Source organism: Bubalus bubalis, chromosome 2 (assembly GCF_019923935.1).
Source record: "Bubalus bubalis isolate 160015118507 breed Murrah chromosome 2, NDDB_SH_1, whole genome shotgun sequence".
In the NCBI taxonomy this organism is placed as follows: Eukaryota; Metazoa; Chordata; class Mammalia; order Artiodactyla; family Bovidae; genus Bubalus; species Bubalus bubalis.
Window position 1 is genome coordinate 60,824,795 of NC_059158.1, and position 20,612 is coordinate 60,845,406.

A 20,612-nucleotide genomic window follows, 5' to 3' on the forward strand; every position below is an offset into this window, starting at 1 on the left:
ACACCAGTCAGAATGGCTGCGATCCAAAAGTCTACAAGTAATAAATGCTGGAGAGGGTGTGGAGAAAAGGGAACCCTCTTACACTGTTGGTGGGAATGCAATCTAGTACAGCCACTATGGAGAACAGTGTGGAGATTCCTTAAAAAACTGGAAATAGACATGCCTTATGATCCAGCAATCCCACTGCTGGGCATACACACTGAGAAAACCAGAAGGGAAAGAGACACGAGTACCCCAATGTTCATCGCAGCACTGTTTATAATAGCCAGGACATGGAAGCAACCTAGATGTCCATCAGCAGATGAATGGATAAGAAAGCTGTGGTACATATACACAATGGAGTATTATTCAGCCATTAAAAAGAATACATTTGAATCAGTTCTAATGAGGTGGATGAAACTGGAGCCTATTATACAGAGTGAAGTAAGCCAGAAAGAAAAACACCAATACAGTATACTAACGCATATATATGGAATTTAGAAAGATGGTAACAATAACCCTGTGTACGAGACAGCAAAAGAGACACTGATGTATAGAACAGTCTTATGGACTCTGTGGGAGAGGGAGAGGGTGGGAAGATTTGGGAGAATGGCATTGAAACATGTAAAATATCATGTATGAAATGAGTTGCCAGTCCAGGTTCGATGCATGATACTGGATGCTTGGGGCTGGTGCACTGGGACGACCCAGAGGGATGGAATGGGGAGGGAGGAGGGAGGAGGGTTCAGGATGGGGAACACATGTAAACCTGTGGCGGATTCATTTTGATATTTGGCAAATCTAATACAGTTATGTAAAGTTTAAAAATAAAATAAAATTTAAAAAAAAAAAAAAATAAAAAAAATAAAAAATAAAAAAAAAAAAAAAAAAAAAAAGAATAAGAAATCAGGGAGTATGAATGTGAAATTATGCCATAAAAGGCATCTCTCCCTCCCTGTTTTCCCTGCCTCCTCTCTCATTGCCTGCTCCCTTCTCTCTAGAAAGCTAGCTGTCCTGTCAGGTCAGTAGCCCTATGGGGAAGTCCACAGGTCAAACCAAAGAACTAAAGCTGCTTGTCAACCGCCATAAATGTTTAAAAGCAGACTTTTCAGTCCCTTCTAATGACAGCAGCCCTAGTCAATAGCTTGGCTATAACTTCATGAAGAAATTGAACCAGAACCATTCATCTAAAGTGCTCCCAGATGCCTGACATCCAGACACTGTGTGAGATAATAAATGCTTGCTGTTTCAAGGTGCTAAATGTGGGAGGTTGATAAATAATATTAGGTTCTTAATATGTGAAAGATTTACTGAAATTCTCTGAGTAAATTTTGTATCTTTTTCTGTAAGTCTGAAATTATTTCAAAATAAAACTTTTTTTTTAATAGGAAAGACGTCTAGAAAAGTGTTTCATATGACAGTTTTTCCAGGCTCCAAATCATGCTGTAAAAACTAGTTTATTGTGCATGTGGACACTGACTGGGTTCTGCCATTCTTTTCTCCAGCAATATTTACTGCATCTATAGCCTCTATCCAGTCTGTAGAGCACTACCAAAGAAAGTCACCTCACATAAATGGTCTTCTTCCTCATTCAAATACATATATAAATACATTTCAATGTGCAAGAATGAAATATACCATTAGGTTTAATTTTAAAATTTCAACTATTATCTTGCAATTTACAAAAAAAACAACTATTATTTGCTCTCTGCTTTTAAAAATTTACTCTGTACAGAGAGTAAATTATTATATCCTGAGTATTAAATAAGTGAAAATGGACCTTCAGACAACTTGTACCTTGCCAACACAGGACAATCAAAAAAGAAACCTTCCTTCTTTACGAATTAATAGCTAAATTCTTGAAGAAGGAAAAGGACAAAATTTTATTTTGTATAGTGATTCTTCAATGGTGGAAGAAAGCATCAACTGCTTTGTTTAAGCAATACTCACAACTAAGTTCATGCACTCATGTGAATTTCAGTAACATTTTAAATGGGAAGAGACAATTTAAGTAAAATTTTACTGTATTCAATGTTTCTACAGTAGAGTTTTTACCTTGATTTACTGAAACATGAAACAGAACTTAATTTTTAAAAGATTCATTCAGTTCAGTTCAGTAGCTCAGTCGTGTCCGACTCTTTACGACCCCATTAATTGCAGCACGCCAGGCTTCCCTGTCCATCACCAACTCCCAGAGCTTGCTCAAACTCATGTGCATCGAGTTGGTGATGCCATCCAGTCATCTCATCCTCTGTCATCCCCTTACCTGCTCCCAATCCCTCCCAGCATCAGAGTCTTTTCCAATGAGTCAACTCTTCGCATGAGGTGGCCAAAGTATTGGAGCTTCAGCATCAGTCCTTCTAATGAACACCCAGGACTGGTCTCTTTTAGGATGGACTGGTTGGATCTCCTTGCAGTCCAAGGGACTCTCAAGAGTCTTCTCCAACACCACAGTTCAAAAGCATCGATTCTTCAGCACTCAGCTTTCTTCACAGTCCAACTCTCACATCCATACATGACCACTGGAAAAACCATAGCCTTGACTAGACAGACCTTTGTTGACAAAGTAATGTCTCTGCTTTTGAATATGCTATCTAGGTTGGTCATGACTTTCCTTCTAAGGAGTAAGCGTCTTTTAATTTCATGGCTGCAATCATCATCTGTAGTGATTTTGGAGCCCTCAAAAATAAAGTCTGAAACTGTTTCCACTGTTTCTTCATCTATCTCCCATGAAGTGGTGGGACCAGATGCCATGATCTTCATTTTCTGAATCTTGAGCTTTAAGCCAACTTTTTCACTCTCCTCTTTCACTTTCAAGAGCCTTTTTAGTTCCTCTTCACTTTCTGCCATAGGGATGATATCATCTGCATATCTGAGGTTATTGATATTTCTCCTGGCAATCTTGATTCCAGCTTGTGTTTCCTCCAGCCCAGCGTTTCTCATGATGTACTCTGCATATAAGTTGAATAAGCAGGGTGATAATATACAGCCTTAACATACTCCTTTTCTTATTTAGAACCAGTCTGCTGCTCCATGTCCTGCGTATAGGTTTCTCAAGAGGCAGGTCAGGTGGTCTGGTATTCCCATCTCTTTCAGAATTTTCCAGTTTATTGTGATCCACACAGTGAAGGGCTTTGGCATACTCGATAAAGCTGAAATAGATGTTTTTCTGGAACTCTCTTGCTTTTTCGACAATTCAGCGGATGTGGGCAATTTGATCTCTGGTTCTTCTGCCTTTTCTAAAACCAGCTTGAACATCTGGAAGTTCATGGTTCACGTATTGCTGAAGCCTGGCTTGGAGAATTTTGAGCTTTACTTTACTAGTGTGTGAGCTGAGTGCAACTGTGTAGTAGTTTGAGCATTCTTTGGCATTACCCTTCTTTGGGACTGGAATGAACACTGACCTTTTCCAGTCCTGTGGTCACTGCTGAATTTTCCAAATTTGCTGGAATATTGAGTGCAGCACTTTCACAGCAGCATCTGTCAGGATTTGAAATAGCTCAACTGGAATTACATCACCTCCCCTAGCTTTGTTCATAGTGATGCTTTCCAAGGCCCACTTGACTTCACATACCAGGATGTCTAGCTCTAGGTGAGTGATCACACCATCATGATTATCTGTGTAGTGAAGATCTTTTTTATACAGTTCTTCTGTGTATTCTTGCCACCTCTTCTTAATATCTTCTGCTTCTGTTAGGTCCATACCATCTGTCCTTTATTGAGCCCATCTTTGCATGAAATGTTCCCTTGGTATCTCTAATTTTCTTGAAGAGATCTCTAGTCTTTCCCATTCTGTTGTTTTCCTCTATTTCTTTGCATTGATCGCTGAGGAAGGCTTTCCTATTTCTCCTTGCTATTATTTGGAACTCTGTATTCAGATGGGAATATCTTTCCTTTTATCCTTTGCTTTTCACTGCTCTTCTTTTCACAGCTATTTGTAAGGCCTCCTCAGACAGCCATTTTGCTTTTTTACATTTCTTTTCCATGGGGATGGTCTTGATCCCTGTCTCCTGTACAATGTCATGAACCTCTATCCATAGTTCTGGATGGAGGCACTCTATCTATCAGATCTAGTCCCTTAAATCTATTTCTCACTTCCACTGTATAATCATAAGGGATTTGATTTAGGTCATACCTGAATGGTCTAGTGGTTTTCCCTACTTTCTTCAATTTAAGTCTGAATTTGGCAATAAGGAGCTCATGATGAGCCACAGTCGGCTCCTGGTCTTGTTTCTGCTGACTGTATAGAGCTTCTCCATCTTTGGCTACAAAGAATATAATCAATCTGATTTTGGTGTTGATCATCTGGTAATGTCCTTGTGTAGAGTCTTCTCTTGTTTTGTTGGAAGAGTGTGTTTGCTATGACCAGTGCGTTCTCTTGGCAAAACTCTATTAGACTTTACCCTGCTTCATTCCATACTCCAAGGCCAAATTTGCCTGTTACTCCAGGTGTTCCTTGACTTCCTACTTTTGCATTCCAGTCCCCTATAATGAAAAGGACATATTTTTTGGGTGTTAGTTCTAAAAGGTCTTGTAGGTCTTCATAGAACCGTTCAACTTCAGCTTCTTCAGCGTTACTGGTTGGGGCATAGGCTTGGATTACTGTGATAACGAATGGTTTGCCTTGTTCAGTTCATATATATATGCATATATATATATTATATAACAGTCCATGGGATTCTCCAGGCCAGAATACTGAAGTGGGTAGCCTACCCTTCTCCAGTGGATCTTCCTGACCCAGGAATTGAACCAGAGTCTCCTGCATTGCAGGCAGATTCTTTACCAACTGAGCTATCAGGGAAGCCCTATATACCTCCAGAGGATCTTCCCAACCCAAGGATTGAAACCACATCTCTTACAACCTCCTGCATTGGAAGGAGGGTTCTTTACCACTAGTACTGCCTGTGAAGATTAATATATTAACATACATGTAAACATACAAATGTATAGACACAAGAATATATGCATTATATGTATACATACACAAACACATGGATTGTCATATGAACTGTATGCCAACATACACCTTTTCTTTTCTTTTTTTGTAATTAGGAGGGGCTTCCTAAGAAGGTTGTCTTTATTTTTTAAATTAATTTTTATTGGAATAAGGTTGCTATACAATGTGGTGTTAGTTTCTGCTACACAGGAAAATGAATCAGATATATATATATTTACTATACCTCCTCCTTTTTTGGATTTCCTTCCCATTTAGATCACCAGAGATCAGTGAGTAAAATTCCCCATGCTATACAGTAGCTTCTCATTAGTTATCAATTTTATACATAGTATCAATAGTGTATATGTGCCAATCCCACACTCCCAGTTCCTTCTAGCCCCTCCTTCCCTGTTGATATCCATATGTTTGCCCTCTATATGTGTGCCTCTATTTCTGCTTTGCAAATAAGATCCTCTATTTCACTTTTCTATATTCTGCATACAAGCGATATAATAAGATATTTGTTTTTCTCTTTCTGATGTACTTCACTCTCTATGATAGTCTCCAGGTCCATCCACATCTCTGCAAATGGTACACTTTTGTTCCTTTTTATGGATGACCGATATCCCATTGTATACATGTACCACCTATTTATTCATCCTTCTGTTGATGGACATTTAGGTTGCTTCCATGTTTTGGCTTGCATAGATAATGCCGCAATGAACACTGGGGTGTATTCCTTGAGCATCTCACCTGATGTGTCGAAAACAGGGACATGATCAACACTGAAGAAGGTCACTAGGGATGAAGTAGTTCTGGCATAAAGAGTTCAAGAGGAGATATGGTTGGAAGGTGTATTGTTCTGTGTTTACACTACACCATATATGTTTAATGATAAATTCAACAAGACAAGAAAAAAATATTATTCCTATTTTCCTGCATTCCCCATGTAAGATGTGTTATTGGAGTCATCATCAAACAAACACAATAAAAACTAAGACAGCCTTTGGAAACCAGTATTCAAAAGCAACACAATGGATGATGCAGCATTGTGAGTAATTAATAATTTTGTCCTACAATTATTTTTAAATTTTATCAATTATTTACTGTGGTCCAAGGAGACCATGAATTCTGTTATACATTTTAAATAGAATTGTTTAGAATTATAGGGGCCAACAAAATAATACTTTCCCTGAGACTTCACATATTCTGGGGAAACCCACAAGAGGTGGTTGTCACTAACTAAGGCAAAGAGAACCTAAAAGAAATAAAGACCTGGGCATGCAACAGGTCTACAGGCAAATCATCTAAACTGGAACAAAATAATAGTAAAATACTGAAAAATTTCATAGGAAATTATGCTATGGAAATTGTATGGAAAATAATAAAATAAATAAAAACTTAAAATGGTAGTTTACCATACATGTTTGAGTATATTTAGAGGAGTTTTATGGGACATTTTTGGAATTCATTTAGTTCAGTTCAGTTCAGACGCTCAGTCATGTCTGACTCTTTGCAACCTCATGGACTTCAGCATGCCAGGCTTCCCTGTTCATCACCAACTCCCAGAGCCTACTCAAACTCATATCCATTGAGTCAGTGAGGCCATCCAACCATCTCATCCTCTGTCATCCCCTTCTCCTTCCGCCTTCAATCTTTTCCAGCGTCAGAGTCTTTTCCAATGAGTCAGTTCTTCGCATCAGATGGCCAAAGAATTGGAATTTCAGCTTCAGCATCAGTCCTTCCAATGAATATTCAGGACTGATTTCCTTTAAGATGGACTGGTTGAATCTCCTTGCAGTCCAAGGGACTCTCAAGAGTCTTCTCAAACACCACAGTTCAAAAACATCAATTCTTTGGTGCCCAGCTTTCTTTATGGTCCAGCTCTCACATCCATACATGACTACTGGAAAAAGTCATTAGTAACACAACTAAACCAATGAGGGGGACAAGTATTGAACGCTGGGAAACATATCACACAAAAGAAGTAAGAAATGCTACTAGAGCACTGATTGACACCACCATTACCAATCATTTATATAATAAACACCAGGTTTCTAAAAACACATGTGACATAACCACACCTAGAGGAGATGGATGAGAAATATTTAGGAAGGATGAAACAAAAAAGATACTCCTCCTCTTCTGTAGTAGGAAACCGTGGATAAGGCTTTTTTAAAAAATTACAGAATGTCAGTAAAGGGATTATTTAGAAATTTGGGGGTAGACAGAAGAGTTCAGTGCTCAGTGCAGTTGTCTCAGGGGATGGACAGAAATAAGACGATGTGACGTGGAATGATAAAAGAAGCATTGCTTTTTAAAAATTATTAGTCAACAGATCAATTTGACTTTAAAAATATTTAGCAACATTATAAAATTAAAATTTCAAAGTATTTTTAAAATAAGATTTTGATTTTTTTATTGCAATAGTGTTCAAACTTTAATTTATTTTTAATTGGGGGATAATTGCTTTACAATGTTGGGTTGGTTTCTGCCTTACATGAATCAGCCATAAGTATAATATATTTCCCCTCCCTCTGGAACCTCCCTCACATCCCCCATCCCATCCCAATTTTGACATAAATTTACTTTTCTGATAAGTATGTCTGATCTGACTGTTTTTTTAACCTTTGTTTTTAACTGAGTTCTCTATTGCCAGACATGGCAGGTAAAAATAGATATAAACACATACTTTCTTAAAGTAATTATTTTGCTTTTACTCCCTCAAAATACAGAGTACCTTTGAGATGAATTTATCAATTTATATCTTTCCTCTATTGTATTTTTTAGTATGTGATTTTCAGAGATATTGGTGAATTTCAATATATGAACTAATAAAATTATATATTATTATTAATATACTACTAATATAATATTCATTGGAGGAATTGATGCTGAGGCTGTAGCTCCAACATTTTGGCCACCTGACATGAAGAACCTGATTGGAAAAGACCCTGATGCTGGGAAAGATTGAAGGCAAAAGGAGAAGGGGACGACAGAGGATGAGATGGCTGGATGGCATCACCAACTCGATGCACATGAGTTTGGGTGAATTTCGGGAGTTGGTCATGGACAGGTAAACCTGGCGTGCTGCAGTCCATGGGGTCGCAAAGAGTCAGACATGACTGTGTGACTGAACAACAACAGAGAGAATTACACAAACCTCATTAGTGTTTTGTTTTTTTTTTCCCCTGATAAATATGAAATGTCCTATAACATATTCTGGTTGTCAGCTGCTGCCATGCTCATGACTGGTGCATTTCTTATGAAATATCCTTGAAACCACAAGCACCATCTCTGGTAAAATCCTGATACGGCTGTAAATACTGTCATAATCAAACGCTTAACTGATTTCTTTTATGCTTCCATGCTTCTGTAAAATTTGAATGACTTATTCCATGGATCCTGGGTATGATTGTATTTACTAGAAATTAGGAAGTTAAATAAATCAGTACTAAGGGAGTCTATTGTCTTCAGCCTTAATCCCCACATGTGCATTTACAAGGCACAGAAACACTGATTCCATTCTTCTGTTAATGTGTTTAACCAAGGAGGCCATTAGACCTCTGTAGCCCTTATGCTTTGGTAGCCTACAGGAACAAACTGAAAAAACACAAGACCTAAGTCAGAAACAATGCATTGGAATCAAGAAAATCAAGAACAACCAATCACCAACAACAAATTTTCCCAAATAAGGTAACTATTTAAGCTATGGCCAATCAAATAATTTCCTTGCTTTGCTGCCTCATCTTCTGTATAACCCACCTCTGCTTCATAGCCCCCTCCGCTCCTATCAATGGAGTGCTCCTAACCACTTTTGGTTTGGCACTGCCCAGTTCAAATGGACATATGCTCGAATACACTCCTGAAAATTTTAACGTGTTTCAGCTTATCTTTTAACATAAACTTTTCCAAGAATTATCTTCCAAATGCAAAAGTAGACAGATTAATATACATATGTATACAGATATGTGTGTCCTTAAAGGTGGATAGTTATATAATCTAGATGTAAGTAAAAATTTTCCCCAACAGTAGAAAAAAATAGTAAAATATACACATAGAGTTCTGGATTTACAGAAGTTACCATTAAAGATCAATTATTTGTTTCTAAAAATTCTGGGAAGAGTAGTATCTTTAAATGACGAGCCCTCTTAGAGTATTTAAAATAGAAGCTTAAGGGACTTATTTGTTTGTTTCTTGTTTACAGAAGGATAAAGCCATAAGGTTCTGAGGGATAATCAGGCCACATTTTAAGAAAATATCTAAATGTGACTTCCCACTTAAAATTAACCTATCTAAAAGTTATCTGAAAGTAGAAAGTGGTTTATGTATAGTTCAAATTATTTCCTCACTAAAGGAAAATCCCGTGGGCATCTAGAATCTCTATTTTCTCTGGTAGCTATGTTTATTGTCTGTCTAGACTTTTTAAATAGGCTTCTAGGTGTGCCTAATAGGCCACATTGAAATACTTTGCATCAAATTAAACTTTCAGATGTTCTCATACACCTTGCTTTAAATTTGACTATGCTCATTTTCTCTTGGACAAGCTTTCCCAGGGTAGCTGTTCAATTCTAACTGAAGTTAATGGGTCTCATTCAGCCGCCTCTACACAAATGAAATCGGCTTCTAATTCAGTGTCAGCATCTTTTTACAAAGACCTCTTTAAATGCTTTGCTACAGGCAAGTCTAAAATTAAGATAGTTTGCAACCAATGGATTTTCACTTCCAGGTATACAAAAATCTGAAGTTTATCTTGTAATCAAGAGAAAGGGGCTTCCATGATGACTCAGTGGTAAAGAACCTGCCTGCAATGCAGAAGATGTGGGTTCGAACCCTGGGTCAGGAAAATCCTATGGAGAAAGAAATGGTAACCCACTACAGTATTCTCTGGCAGGGGAAATCCCATGGAAAGAGGAACCTGCGGGCTACAGTCCATAAGTAGGACGGGACTCAGCAACTAAACCACCACCTCATGAGAAAGGAACAAATTAGAGAAAGAAACAAAATCAACTATATTTTCATTTTTCTTCAAAAAAGAGCAGGAAGGCCTGGCATGTTGAAGGGTGTTCATGAAATTAAAACACATTAGAAAAAATTATATTTCTCAAGTCTATGTTATTGTTCAGTTGCTAAGTTGTGTCTGACTCTTTTGTGACCCCACAGACCATAGCCCGCCAGGTTCCTCTGTCCCTGGGATTCTCCAGGCAAGAATACTGGAGTGGGTTACCATTTCCTTCTCCAGAGGATCTTCCCAACACAGGGATTGAATCTGTGACTCATGCATTGGCAGGAGGATTATTTATCACTAAGCCATCAAAGAAGCCCTTTCAAATTTGTGACATTCTAAATTCTTTTAATTCCCATTGAATAGTCTCATTAGGTAATTACTTGATGAAAATATTAAACTAGTATTTCAATATACATTAAACTGTAATAACTATTTTACTTTTCTTGGTTATATAGACACTTTTTTCAAATGTTCTAACTACATAAATTGAAATAATGCATTTTATATCTAAATGAGTAGACTTTATTGTCTATAATGCATTCATGTTAAATTTCAACACCTGTTATTTATTTGTTGAAAACACCATATGAATGTTTGAAGTGCATTCATAGCATGAAAACAATATAAATTAAGCCCTGATATTCACTATAAGCAAAAAGCCCTGACATTCATAATAAATACACACAACTGATATCAAGCAAATCAACAAAATTTTCCAAACCATTGCATGGTATACTTTTGAAGCTTTTGATAAGACAGAAGTGAAATAATTATGGGAAAATGACTTGATTATATTTTTAAGCATGTAGAATTATTTTTACCTGTGTTTATAGACCACAGAAAAACTTGCCAAGAAGTAAAGTTGAAGGTTTAATTCACCAAAGCTTTAATTCAACTAGGTAACAAATTCAATTAATGGTAATTAGAAAGATTTTGGCTCTGGTTTAAACACTCAGAGTTCATAAAAGGTAGTCCCTTACACTGAACTGCTTACCATCTAAGGGAGACACTCAATTCACAACTGTGGTTAAGATATTTACAAAGTGTGGAAAAATTACAAAGTGGTTCCTGATTCTGCTTCAGTCTTCATTGGAAGGGTCTAAAACAGGGGCCTGTGACAAACCAGCATCATGACCCTGCCTTGTCTAAAAGAAATTGCTTAAGTGCAGTAGGGCAATTCTTCTTCTTCTTTTTTTTTTTTTGGTCTTTTTACTTTTTATTGAAATATAGCTGATTTACAATGTTGTGTTAGTTTCAGATATACAATAAAGTAATTCAGTTATACATATATATTCCTTTTCAGGTTCTTTTCCCAAATAGGTTATTACAAAATATCGAGTGTAGTTCCCTCTGCTAGATATTTGTTATCTATTTTATATACGGCAGTGACTATATGGTCGTAGTGAAGTAGAAGTAGTGAAAGTCACTCAGTCGTGTCCGACTCTTGCGACCCCATGGACTGTGGCCTGTAATGTTCCTCTGTCCTTGGGATTCTCCAGGCAAGAATACTGGAGTGGGTAGCCATTTCCTTCTCCAATTCCCTCCCTCCCTCCTTCCTTTCCCCTTGGGTAACCATAAGTTTGTATTCTATGCCTGTGGGTCTAGTCCTGTTTTGGAAATAAGTTGTTTTGTATAATCTTTTAGGATTATACATGTAAATAACACTATATGATATTTGTCTTTCTCTGACTTACTTAGAATGATAATTTCTAGGTCCATCTATGTCGCTGTACATGGCATTACTTCATTCTTTTTATGGCTGAGTAATAGTCCATTGTGTGTGTGTGTGTGTGTGTGTGTATACACCATATCTTCTTTTTCCATTTATCTGTCCATGGATGCTTAAGTGGCTTCCATATCTTGGCCATTGTAAATAGTGCTGCTATGAACACTAGAGTGAATATATCTTTTCAAATTATTATTTTTTCTCCAGATATATGCCAAGGAATGGGATTGTAGGATCACATGGCAACTCTTTTTTTTTTTTTTTTTTAAGGAATCTCCATACCATTCTCCATAGTGGTTGTACCAATTTATATTCCCACCAACAGTATAGGAGGGTTCTCTTTTCTACACACCCTCTCCAGTATTTATTATTTGTAGACATTTTGATGTGATCATTCTGACTGACATAAGGTGATAACTCATTGTATTTTTTCTGCATTTCTCTAATAATTCTTTTTTTTTGCACAGTCTCCTTTTCATTTTAAGCTATCATCATGAGATTAATTTTCTTATATTTTACATGTTTCATATATAGTGGTAAGGACTTTGGCTGACTCTCCTCTTCTTATGAAACAATATCTTAATTTTCAAAAATATGGCTCAGAGCCTAAAAACTTGGTTTCAGTCATTTTCTTCACAAACATTATCAATAAAAAAGAATATAGTTTTTATTTATTAATGTATTCCTTAGAGCTACACTAAAGAGACACTGAATATAAGCCACATTTAAGGAAACAAGATTCAATGTAATCAAAGATGAAAGATAATTTTGTGAAATAAATAATCTTAAATGATGTCTCCACTTTGGCATAGATTATAGAAATCATGATTATACTACTAGAATTTTCTGATTTAGAGTCATGAAATCTGACTGAGAGTATATTTGAGTATATTTCCAGGTGTAAAATGTGTTCCCAAGATTATTCACGAATTTGAATCTGAAAATTTCTAATTTTTAAGATTAAATTGAAAAAGATTTTCTGTTCTTTGATTAAATGAGTTTTCACTGTTTTCTATTCTATTTTATAAAAACTGAATAATGTCTGTGGTAATGGGCAATTAATTGTAAAACCCATTACAATTTTTAATAAATAATTCACTGTGCTATGCTGTGCTTAGTCACTCAGTCATGCTCGACTCTTTGTGACCCCCGTGGACTGTAGCCTGCCAGGCTCCTCTATCCATGGGGTTTCTCCAGGCAAGAATACTGGAGTGGGTTGCCATGCCCTCCTCCAGGGGATCTTTCCAACACAAGGATCAAACCCAGGTCTTCTGTATTGCAGGTGGATTCTTTACAGTCTGAGCCACCAGGGAAGTCCAAGAATACTGGAGTGGGTAGCCTATCCCTTCTCTAGGGGATCTTCCCAACCCAGGGATGGAACTGGGGTCTCCTGCAAGGCAGGCAGGTAGCTCAGTACAAGGTGAGCTATCCAGGAGGCCAAATAATTCACTAATCAGTGCCGAACAGTCCGAATAGTATGTCCTCTGGTTGCTTTTTTCTCCTTTGCCTTTCACTTTTCTTCTTTTCTCAGCTATTTTAAGGCCTTCTCAGACAACCATTTTCCCTTTTTGCATTTCTTTTTCTTGGAGATTGTTTTGATCATTAACCACTCTGAATTAAATTCATCCATTCTGGTCCATTTTAGTTCACTGATTCCTAAAATATCAATGTTCACTCACCATCTCATACACTTCCAATTTACCTGGATTCATGGACTTAACATTCCAGGTTCCTATGGAATATTGTTGGGCTCTAAAAACACTTCAGATTGTGACTGCAGCCATAAAATTAAAAGACACTTGCTCCTTGGAAGAAAAGCTATGAGCAACCTAGACAGTATATTAAAAAGCAGAGACATTACTCTGCCAACAAAGGTCCATCTAGTCAAAGCTATGGTTTTTCCAGTAGTCACATATGGATGTGCAAGTTAGGCCATAAAGAAAGCTGAGCGCCAAAGAATTGATGCTTTTGAACTGTTGGAGAAGACTCTTGAGAGTCCCTTGGACCTGCAAGGAGATCAAACCAGTCAATTTCCTTTGATCCTAAAGAAAATCAGTCCTGAATATTCATTGGAAGGACTGATGTGGAAGCTCTAATACTTTGGCCACCTGATGTGAAGAACTGACTCCTTAGAAAAGACCCTGAAAATGAGAAAGATCGAAAGTAGGAGGAGACAGGGACAACGGAGGATGAGGAAGTTGGATGGCATCACCAACTCGATGGACATGAACTTGACCAAGCTCCGGGAATTGGTGATGGACAGGGAAGTCTGGCATGCTGCAATCCATGCGGTGGCAAAGAGTCAGACATGACTGAATGACTGAATGGAACTGAATTGGTTGTACTTTAAAAATGACCTACTTTATAAAGAGTTGTAAAGAAAAAATACTGATTTCTTGAATTGCATTCACTACAATATCTTCTTAAAATTGCTCTCTGGGTTTAAAAAAAATGCATATTTGAAACCTATAAAATCTGGACAAAGAGAGGATCAACTGGTCCTTCTGGCTGTGTTAGTCAGAAGTGATCACGTTGGTGGAGGATGGGATCAACTTGGTAGCTAAAGTCCTAACATCTATGTTATGACAATGAGAGCTGAAAGAGCTGCAAGCATCATTAGCAAGCACCATAGATGACAAAGATGCTATCAGGAGTAAAAAAGATATTGTAGCTGAGATAGTGTTCTAAGGCACAATTTACCTAGATATATTAATATAAGTATTTGGAGAGATGCAGAAGATGATAAAATGACAAGAATAAAAACTTTGAAGTCAGTGTTGGTAACTGGAAGAGATAGCTGCTTAGGAAGAAGAAAATATACTGGGAGGATGGGAGACTAGAGAAGGGCAAGGGAGGGAAGAGGAAGAGGCCCAGGTGAACTAATGGATGCTCCAAGGATCTGGAACCTAGAAGTATTCCATTCATTATTTTCCCCAGAGGTATTGGAATCTTCAACAAGAAATTCCATCCTTGGACTGCATCTATAATCATATTAGGAATATTATAGTATCTACTAGTAAATGTCAGAAACAAAACACCATTTTTATCTATGAAAAATGAAAAGGTTTAATCATTTTTTAAAAATTACTACAATAAACAAGAAAATTCTTTAAGCAATAAATACCTCTATATAAAACTATTACTGAATATTTTGCTGAACATGATATTAGAAATATGTCATTGTTTTCTTAATGTAAATTATTAAATTTTTAAGAGGTTTAATTTTATTTGCAGCAAAAATACAAATTTTGTTATTCTATTTACTGTCATAGAAAAATGCTACATGCTATAAGTCAACCCTGAATATTCATTGGAGGGATTGATGCTAAAGTTGAAGCTCCAATACTTTGGCCAACTGATGGGAAGAGCCCACTAACTGGAAAAGACCCTGATGCTGGGAAAGACTGAGGGCAAGAGGAGAAGGAAGGACACAGAAGATGAGATGGTTGGATGGCATCACTGACTCAATGGACATGAGCTTGAGCAAACTCTGGGTGATAATGAAGGACAGCAAAGCCTGGCATGCTACAGTCCATGGGGTAGCAAGGAGTTGGACAAGACTTAGCAACTGAACAACAACAACATCTACACTAATACCTCTCCCTCTCTCTCTCTCACTCCCTTGGTCTCTCTCTCTCTTTCTCTCTCTCTCACTCTGCCCTTAACACATACTCGTGAGACTTTACCCATGAGACACAGAGTTCAAATTTGAATTTTATCTATCATGCCAAAGAACTAGCATCTGGCTCAGGTGTCATCCAGCCCTACAGAAATACTGCAGACAAATCTCTAAGATTATGTCTATTTGGATGCATTATTTACAGAGCACTTTTGAAACACAGATGTGAGAGCAAATGGACACAGTTTTATGGGCTAATTCTACTGTTTGCAACCTCTAAAATTATCGTTAGAATAGAAAAGGAATATCAGTAATGCTTGAATGTGTTAAAGAAGCATGCTTCCTACAAGAAAAGAGAATTTCTCTTAAGTTAATATTAATATATCATCACAGGCTGTTCAGGGAATAAGTTTATCAGAATATATTTTGAGCTGGTTTTCTATATCCATTAGTTTAAATTTATCAGTAATCTTATTAGTGAACAGGGGGTACAATCTAGGTTCTCTGAAGACATTAGCACACCAGACTTCATTAGGTTTTTTCAATATGTGAAAGGAATCAATCTCAATTATCTTAATGGCCTATCAGCTATAAAAATGATCATGATGATTAAGGAATTGACCCTTGGTAGAAATAAAATTTCCTAAGACACTTACTTTATTTATGTTACACACACAAAACTGCCATGATTTAAAATTTTAACCTATGGGATTTAAATTTAATGATAAATCTCTCATAACTTCCCCAGAGTATCTGACATATCATAGATACTCAAATGTCTATGAATTAAATACAGTAAGATCGAATTTTCAGGGCCACATCTTTTGTTCAGAATCCTATCATGTGACACCTTCTCATTGATATGTTCCTTGTGCTGTGCTTAGTCACTCAGTTGTGTCTGATTCTTCTTGACCCCATGGACTGTAGCCCACCAGACTCCTCTGTCCATAGGAATTCTCCAGGCAAGAATACTGGAGTGGGTTGCCATGCCCTCCTCCAGGGCATCTTCCTAATTTAGGGATCAAACCCACATCTCCTGCATTACAGGCAGATTCTTCTCCCTCTGAGCCACCAGGGAAGCCCATGAATCCTGGAGAGGGTAGTCTATCCCTTCTTCAGGGGATCTTCCCAACCCAGGAATCGAACTGGGGTCTCCTGCATTGCAGGTGGATTATTTACCAGTTGAGCTATTAGGGTAGCCCTGCTATGTACATTCCTATTGCCTAAACTTTTGGGTAATGGGAAGTAATCCTCTTCACAGTAGTTAATGACATGATGGCAATTATAGCAATATTGGTAGCAATATAACAGGTAGGCACACCTGTTAGGAGAACAAACTCTGCATTCATGGTGTTGAATTTTGATATTGACGTCACCGTTTACTGGATATATGAACTTGAAAGTGAAAGTGAAGTCACTCAGTCGTGTCTGACTCTTTGTGACCCCATGTACTGTAGTCTACCAGGTTCCTCTGTCCATGGGATTTTCCAGGCAAGAATACTGGAGTGGGTTCCCATTTCCTTCTCCTGGAGATCTTCCCAACGCAGGGGTTGAACCCGGGTCTCCCGCATTATAGGCAGACGCTTTACCATCTGATTCACCAGCTGCTGCTGCTGCTAAGTTGCTTCAGTCGTATCCGACTCTGTGCGACCCCATAGATGGCAGCCCACCAGGCTCCCCCATCCCTGGGATTCTCTAGGCAAGAATACTGGAGTGTGTTGCCATTTCCTTCTCCAATGCAGGAAAGTGAAGTCGCTCAGTCGTGTCCGACCCTCAGCGACCCCATGGACTGCAGCCTTCTAGGCTCCTCTGCCCATGGGATTTTCCAGGCAAGAGTACTGGAGTGGGGTGCCATTGCCTTCTCCGACTGATTCACCAGGGAAGTCCCTAATATATGACCTTGGGTAAGTTAAAACATTTTAAATAATAATAATTCCTAAAAAGTAGTAATATTACATACTATTTTATAGTTTACAAATAATATCACATGTATTATATAATTTTATCCTGAACAATAATCTTTTGTGTGGGTATCAAAATCTTCATGTTATAAATGAGGGAGGGAGGTAAGGCGGGAAGGAGGGACAGATTAAATTACCGTTCTGTGTCAAGTATCAGGCTAAGGTCTTTCATATAAGTACTATTACTTTTTTTTTTTTTTTTTTTTTTTTTGGCAGTTTGCAGGATCTTATTTCCCTGTGCAGGGATTGAACTCACTCCCCTGATAGTGAGAGTTCAGAGTCCTAACCACTGGACCACCAAGGAATTTTCAGCTAAGTATTATTATTAATAAGACAACAGGTGAGAAAACTATTGATTAGATTAAATAAGAAATTTGTTCAAAGGCCCAATGGGTAAGTGGAGAAAAAGGAATAAATGTTCATGTTGCTGCTGCTGCTGCTGAGTCGCTTCAGTTGTGTCCGACTCTGTGCGACCCCATAGATGGCAGCCCACCAGGATCCCCCGTCCCTGGGATTCTCCAGGCAAGAACACTGGAGTGGGTTGCCATCTCCTTCTCCAGTGCATGAAAGTGAAAAGTGAAAGTGAAGTCGCTCAGAGTGTGAAGTCGCTCAGTCGTGTCGGACTCTTAGCGACCCCATGGACTACAGCCCACCAGGCTCCTCTGTCCATGGATTTTCCAGGCAAGAGTGCTGGAGTGGGGTGCTATTGCCTTCTCCAAAATGTTCATAGTTTTCATTTTATGGAAACATTTTTTTTTTTTTTGGTACTTAAAGACCCTTAATTTATTTATTTATTTATTTTTTTTTTTTTTACATTTTTCATTTTAAATACTTCCTTCTAATATGTTATTTTATAGTAAGCAAAAAGATCATCTTAGTTGTACCTATTAATTCCTAATTGATGCTATAGAAAGATTAATTGTTCACATTAATGAAAGCATAATCACAATGATGTTTAAAGTGAAAATATAGCTTTTCTTATGGCTTTAATGATATGCTATATACAGTAAGTTACAGTGTATTCAGTAAGTTTCCTAAGCAAACATAATGTCTGAATTATAATTAAGTCATATAAAATAATTCCACATATTTTTAATTCTAGAAATTATTTTAGACACATTTTAAAAGGAAGTTATCACCTCTGAATTTCTTAAATATAATAAAAATCAAATCACTAACTTTTTTGCCTCTTTTTTTATTTTTTAAATGGAGGACAAATGTTGTCTTGGTTTCTACCATATGACAGTGCCAATCAGCTATAATTATTCATATATTCCGTCCCTCTTTAGCCTCTCTCCCTTCCCCCCATCCCATGCTCTAGGTCATCACAGAGCACCAGGCTGGGGTCCCTGTGTTATAAGCAACTTCTCACCAGCTATCCATTTTATGCATGATAGTGTATATATGTCAATGCCACTTTGGCCATTTGCCCTACCCTCTCCTTCCCCTGCTGTGCCCTCAAGTATGTTCCCTACATCTGTGTCTCCATTCTTTCCCTGCAAATAGGTACCATTTTTCTAGATCCCATATATACGCATTAATATAGGATGTTTGTTTTTCTCTGTCTGACTTACTTCACTCTGTGTAACAGGCTTTAGGTTCATCCATCTCACTACCACTGACTCTGATTTGTTCCTTTTTATGGCTGAGTAGTATTCCATTGCATATATGTACCAATTCTTCTTTATCCATATATCTGTCAATGGACATCTAGGTTGCTTCCATGTCCTGGCTACAGTAAATAATGCTGCAATGAATATTAGGGTAAGTGTGTCTTTCAAAATTATGGTTTTCTCACGGTATATATCCAGTAGTGGGGTTACTGGGTCATGTGCTAACCATGCTGTAATCAGTCATCCAGTTGTGTTTGACTCTCTGTGACCCCATGGACTATAGCCGGCCAGGCTATTCTGTCCATGGAATTTTCCAATCAAGAATATTGTAGCAGGTTGCCATTACCTACTACAGGGGATCGTCCCAATCCAGGGATTGAACTCACGTTTCTTCCATCTCCTGGACTGCCAGGTGGATTCTTTACCACTGCACCATAGGCATCTCCATATTGTTCTCCATAATGGCTATATCAGTTTACATTCCCACCAATAGTGCAGGAGGGCTCCCTTTTCTCTACATCATCTCCAGCATTTATTGTTTGTAGATTTTTTGATAATGGCCATTCTGACTGGTGTGATGTGATATTTCATGGTAGTTTTGATTTGTGTCACTCTAATAATTAGTGATACTGGGCATCCTTTCATGTATTTATTGACTATCTATATGTCTTCTTTGGAGATTGTCTGTTTAGCCCTTCTGCCCATTTTTTGATTGGGCTGTTTGACCTTCTGATATTGAGCTGTAAGTGTTGTGTATATATTTTGGAGACTAATCTTCTGTCAGTTGTTTCCTTTGTTTCTTGTTAATATTATTTTATCCCATTCTAAGGGTTGTCTTGTAATCTTATTTGTGGTTTCCCTTGCTGTGAAAGCTTTTAAGCTTAATTAGATCCTATTTGTTTATTTTTGTTTATATTTCCATTACTCTAGAAAGTGAGTCAAAGAGGATCTTGCTGTGATTTATGCCAAAGAGTGTACTGTGTATGTTTTCCTCTGAGAGCTTTATAGTTTCTGGTCTTAAATTTAAGTCTTTAATCTATTTTGAGTTTATTTTTGTTTATGGAGTTAGTAAATGTTCTAAGTTTTGTCTATGGTGTTACAAAGTTTCATTCTTTTACTTAGAGCTGTCAAGTTTTACCACCACCACTTATTGAAGATGCTGTCTTTTCTGTATTGCATATTCTTGCTTCCTTTGTTAAAGATAAGGTGCCCATAGATTAATGGGTTTGTCCCTGGGCTTTCTATCTTGTTCCATTATCCTATATATCTGTTTTTGTGCCAGTACCATACTGTCTTGATAACTGTAGCTTTGTAGTATAGTCTGAAGTCAGGAAGATTGATTGCTCTGGCTTCATTTTTCTTTCTCAAGATTGCCTTGGCTATTCAAGGTCTTTCATGTTTCCATACAAATTGTGGTATTTTTTTTTTTCTTCTAGTTCTGTGATAAATACCATTGGCAGTTTGGTAGGAATTGCACTGAATCTGTAGATTGATTTAGGTATTCATTTTCATAATATTGATCCTTCCAATGCTATATCTCTCCATCTGTTTGTGTTGTCTTTGATTTCTTTCATCAGTATAGTTTTCTGCATACTGGTCTTTTGTCTCTTTAGTAAATTCAACACACATTTATGATAAAGTGTTAGTTACTCAGTCATATCCAACTCTTTGTGACTCCATGGACTGCAGCGTAGGCTTCTCTATCCATAGAATTCTCCAGGCAAGAATACTGAAGGAGCTTGCCATTTCCTTCTCTAGAGGATCTTCCCA